The 6,056-nt window shown below is 32.5% G+C and overlaps 1 long non-coding RNA gene across 1 annotated transcript; it reads left to right on the top strand.

Annotated features, from left to right (window-relative positions):
- LOC110263232 lies at positions 1,137-2,341 on the top strand. Its single transcript, XR_002348486.1, has 2 exons — positions 1,137-1,409; positions 1,866-2,341. It is a non-coding gene; the product is annotated as an uncharacterized LOC110263232 (long non-coding RNA).

Genomic DNA, 6,056 nt, shown 5'->3' with positions numbered 1-6,056 from the left:
CATTAGAAACATATATTAAAAATAATTAAAAATTTAATATATATTTTAATATCAATAAACTATAAAATTATCATTATAATTTATCTAAAAAATACTTTATATTATATATATACATATTTCTGTATCTTATAAAATTTTAAATTTTATGTGTCCGTATGTCCCATGTCATAATACCGTGTCCATGTGTCAGTAATGTCTATGCATCATAACTTGAAATTGAGGAGGTTTCAGCCAACTATTGTAAGAATTATTTTTCTATTTTTTTTTTGGTAAACCTGATGGAAAAATTATGATTAAGAAGATGACAAAATTTAATTGTGTTGTAATTTTAAGGCACGATTAGATTATTTTTTTTTTTTAGAAAAATATTTGTCCTTACAATAAATTACTATATAGAGTTGATGACAATATTCTCTCTCAAAATACAATAAAATTTATAAATTTCTTACTTAGCAATAAAAAAAATTCACTCTCTTGAACAAGAAATTTTTTTGCTGAAAAATCTTTTATTTTTGTAACTAAATATAATGGGAAAGTATACATATATATGTGTTGCATGTAACCTCGTAACATAAGTCATGTGTTAGAACAAATAATTTTATAATTTAGATCATCCATAATAAATTATCAAAAATATATATCATAGTGCGAAAGTATATTTATATTTATAAAAGTGATTGAAGAGATGTCTCAGTCTTTTTCAACCAAAACCTTTTATATGCCTGATAAAGTTGAATTGTAACTCCTCTAATGGGAAAAAGAATGACAGTAGCAAGTTTGATGTGTTGGGGACCAAAACTATGATTATTTATATTTGAGCGTGTCACCTATTAATCTCTAAAGTCCAAATAAAATAGTATCTCTTGTTTTATTCTCATTTAGTTTCAAATCAAAAGTAATCATGACTTATTCAATTTAGCATTTATGATAATAAATGAGATCACCGTTATATAAGTGAATCTGTCTTTAGTAAGCTCAAATCTTTTGAGCTTTTCTAATAGACACAAAATATAAATTATAAATATACCTCACATGGGATTTAATAATTACTATTATTTTTTTTATGTTTATCATAAATATTTTTTTAAATTTAACTAATAAAATCCTTAATTTTCCACACTCCAAATTTAGCTCCACCCCCAAACTCACCGCCCTAATTCCCAATTCCTTTCCCTGTTAACTCACCACCACCTACTCTACTCTCCGTTGGTCTCAGCATTTGCCGTCGCCGTCCAGCTGAGCCGTCGCCGTTACCGTCCAATCCATCTCCCAGTGTCGTTCGTAGGCTCTCCCTCACCGTCTCCTCTTCTCTCTTCTCTCTTCTCTCATCAAGTGGTCGTCAGTGTCGTGGTGCTCCGTCTCCCCTTTCATCCTCCACTTCCACAGTAACAATGGAGCCTCAAACTCAGGTATGAAGTTACTTCATTGATTTCATTTTCTTTTTGTTCATTTTATCTTCTTGTTGTATTTCCCCACTCCCTTGTATGAATTTCTGTTGTAGTTCTTTCTTTCATTGATTTCATTCAATTTTTTTGTTCTGTTTATTTGTTCTGATTCAGGGGTTGTATGCTATATTTGTTCTGTTTTGTGGTACAAGCATGTTGGTGTAGCTAAGATTCATGCCAATTTAGTAATCATATGTAGCAATTGTAATTCTCCATTATTATTCTGTTGGTATCTAACATAGTAAGGCATCAGGCTTTATGAATTTTATAAACAATGGTATGAGAATTGTGTAGTTTGTTTGTATTTTGCATTGCAGCCATGGCAGGTTTACAATTTTAATTTCTATTTCTAAAAGAAACATGTGGGCTACCGCTTATATCCGAAAAAATTTTTTTGTTGGGTTTAAAATTTTTTGGTAGACTTTAAATCATCAACTGGACAAACTGTAATGCAAACACACTTTCAACCGATTTGTGAGAAGAATTATGGGTGAGTTTGAAGAGCAGGTGAAGGAGAGAGCCAAGGAGCTAAAGCATCTGATTCAAAAGGGAGTCAAGTTTGTGGGAGATTCATGCAAGAAAGGCTGGAACAAAGTCAAGCATATCAAACGCTGATTCAGTCTCATCTCCTCATGTGAATCCCAAAAGTAGTCTCACATTATTATTTGATTTGATTTGGTTTGTTTTTGTTCCATCCCCTGTTGGAGAATATAATTTTGGGCTATCTGATTTGTTTCTTTTCCTCTCATATGTAAGAAAATCTGTTGTTATATATAAATAGATAGATACCTTTCTTTTTGTATTATTTCTGTTATGTAGAACTTGTTTCAAAGATCTTGTTGTTTCTGTTTGTTCAGTTTAATTCTGTACACACTCAAGTCTCAACATTCCAACTTTATTGAGCATCATATTATGCAATTTTAGCCTTTACCCACATCAAGGTAGCAAATAGTCTTCTAACTCATGCAAAGTGATTACCTTAGGAAATTGATCCGTTTTAATTTGTCAATCATAGAAACAATAATAAAGAACAAGAAGAAGAAATAGGTCTATGAAGATAACATGTATATATGATTTATTATATCATGTGCATAATTCTTCAAACTTTTAGCAAACTGAAAATTAATTTACATATGATCTATGACATTCTCTCTGAATGTAAAACAGAAAAAAACACGAGAATAAATTATGTATGTTTCTGTCTAGTCTAGGTTTATATAAAATATTACATTCACCAAGTAAAAGTGCCCTCAAAACGACCTCACACAAACCACTATAATGGATAATCAAATGTGCACCATCTGAAACTGCATGGTAATTTATCTATGGCATATTCCTTGAAACAAATCTCTGGATTTGAGAGGGCACAACCTTGTCTTTATATCCCTGCCAAACGTGAACTTCACTTATATTGTGACCGAATGGATTGCTCAGCTTCAATGGATCAAACTCCTAGTTGCCAAATGCCACAATCCAATCACCCAGAAATGTGTCAAAAACAACATGTTCCCTTAACTTTTCCTAAACCTATATTTACATCAGCTAGCAGCACAACAAACATAAACTTAAAAGAATCCCTATATTTACATCAGCTAGCAGCACAACAAACAAAAACTGAAATATTAAAGAATTCCTCACCCATAATTGGCACCGTCCACAACTATAGTTCATGAATCAACAAAAGCACCATCCTACAAGTTCAGCAAAAAGTAAAAAATGAATCTAGTAAAAGCCAATTTTGATTAACTTAAAAGTTAAAAGTACGATTTACACATAATGTTCTTACATCCTTCACTGTAATCTTGTCTGGAAGTCCAATTCTTGTTAATTGATGTGTGAGCATCTTTTCTATCTTTTCCTAGTGAATTTGTATTTAAATTGTTAATTTTAATTAAGAATTAATTATCTTTTAGCCAATATGGATGCTACTTTGAATATTGTGCAATTCTGTTTATTTTAGGTAGCATTCAACTGGATTTGATGGAGTTTCTGCAGAAGAAGAGATGAAGGCGAATGATGCTGTCAACCCTGACCTCTCTGCACTCAAACCTAAATAACTCGAGCTACAGAGATCCAATGGACGTGATTTTAGTGGCGTTGGAAAGCTAACTTCCAGAGCTTTCCAACGATATATAATAGTCCATACTTCTTCTCCGAACTCGCTGCCAAGGCTGCATCTAACTTGAGATTTCTCAAGTTAGGCGCAAGACACAACAACAATACCTGAGATTGGTCCTGCCCACTTCAAGTTAGGCGCACTAAAGCCCAAGTTAGGCGCAGCTTCACTCAACTAAACTCCAATTCATGCTGCCAAGCCCAAGTTAGGCGTGGATCCTAGTGAAGCCAAGTGGTCCCCATCCATCAATTAAAGATTTGCTGATTGCTATAATTAATTCTAATTTAAATTCAAATTTTAAAAATAGGAAAAGATATTATTTTAGTTTTAAAGATAGATTTTAAATTAATTAGGATTAGATATAAATAGGGGGATACCACCTCAACATTATTCCAATTCCAGACTTCCAATTCTATACAAATTTACATTCAGTAATCCTAGTTTTCTACTCTGAACCATAAGCAACTAATCATCAATTGTTAAGGTTAGGAGCTCTGTCTATTTGTATGGATTGATTTTATTGCTTTATCTATTTTAATTCATGTATGGATTTATAATTTAAGAATTGTTTTCGCTCTTTATCTTATGAATTTGGGTGGAACGGAAGTATGATCCTCTTTCTATTTGACTTCTATTATAACTTGGAAAAGCTCTTTACTTGAACAACAGCTTGAAAACATATTCTCCTAAATTTTAATTATCTGGATTTAACGGGATACGTGACATATAATCCTTTTATTTTTGGGTAATTAGAGTTTTTGTGGCATATAAACTGGAATTTGATCATGTAGCTTCTAATTGGAATTAATTGACTAAGAAATTGGCAGCTAATGAAATTTTAGAGGAGACTAGAAAGGTCTAAGGAATTAGGGTCTAGTCACATATAGTTTGCCATAAATTAAATCCTACATAATTAAAATAGTTAGTAAGAAAAGTAAATCCGGAAAAATAGATAACTCTAAAGCCTTAACTACCTTCTCAATATTTTACTCTCAACTTATTCACCCGCCTGTCTTCAAACATCTAAATTTATTAATTAATGCTCTTTGAATATTCAAATACTATTTTCTGTTTGTCTAACTAAGCCTATCAAATACTATTGTTGCTTAATCCATCAATCGTGGGATCGACCCTTACTCACGTAAGGTATTACTTGGTACGATCCGGTACACTTGCCGGTTAGTTTGTGGGTTATAAATACCGCACCATTAATAACCATTCCAACACATACAATAAGGAGTTTGCATAATTGCTTATATAAGGTTGATCATCTGAAAAGCAAGAATATGCTGAAGTCATGGCTGATGGATAAAAAAGATTAGTTATTAACAATGGGAATGGAACCCAAACCTAAACCGCATAGAAGTATTCTATGTGTAACAAAGGACTCCAAGAAGGTAAGGAGTGCCATAAAATTAGAAATATTAATAGTGACTGTAACAAAAAAAAGTACAAGACATAAGCAACATTAGGAGCCAACATATTGCACAAAATATATACCCAATACATCTATTAGTTCCTGCACATTCAGTGTCACATCAATCTTATATATATTATCATCAACATATATTTTGAATCTATTTCACTCACTATTGATAGCTCACGGGTATTCAATAATCAATTAGATCTAAATTCAACCAATAATTTTCACATCACCATAATAGAGTCAATAAAAGATTGATCTTTTGTACCAATTTTCACAACTGGATACTGGAATGACGAACTCTAGAAGCTGCAACAAGTAATTTAAAGTTGTAGAGATAAGATTGAAAAATCTCAACTTTAATTCAGTTCCTGTTAAAAATCTCTATTTTTCAAACATCAAATCAAAATATATAAAAAATAAAATTTATTTTTAAAAAATATCGAAAAAGGGAGTAAGTACCTATTTGCGTTCCCTAGACCTAACAGTAGACTTATTCACCAATTCCTCCACCACTCTTCTGTTCTCCTTTGCCACCGCAGCTGCCCCTCCTGATTATTATTTTTTCTTTTTCAAAATTAACACAGGTAGATCAGAGTCCTCACAAGCTTAATCGCAACCTCTTCGTTTGTCTGAATATTGGTACCTACACAAAATTTTTTAAATGAATTAATCTGAAAAACTTAATCAAAAAATTCAGAAATTCGAAGTTCAATCATGCACAAAAAAAGAGAGAGGAGAGAAAGCTCATCGAGATAGATCTCTCCAAAGGATCCGTTACTAATTTTTCGACCGATACACAACTTGTTTCCAACTCGAGACTCCACTAAAGTTCAACCTCTTTTGACCAAAACCCTAAAAAGGTTTGGAAAATTTGAGAAGAAAAACGAAATGGGGTCGTTGTGGAAGAAGACAGAGGACAATGGATAAAGGATGAAGTGGAGAGACATCACGAAGAGGAAGAAGGCAGACGGAAATGGTGTAGAAGAAGAAATGGAGGTTCATCGTTTGAGGAAGAAGACAAAGGAAGTGGGCGGAGGAAGAGGCGGGAGCTCATCGCTGTAGGAAACCA

The sequence above is a fragment of the Arachis ipaensis genome, chromosome B06 (assembly GCF_000816755.2).
Source record: "Arachis ipaensis cultivar K30076 chromosome B06, Araip1.1, whole genome shotgun sequence".
Classification (NCBI taxonomy): domain Eukaryota; kingdom Viridiplantae; phylum Streptophyta; class Magnoliopsida; order Fabales; family Fabaceae; genus Arachis; species Arachis ipaensis.
This window is presented reverse-complemented; position numbering and strand designations above follow the sequence as displayed.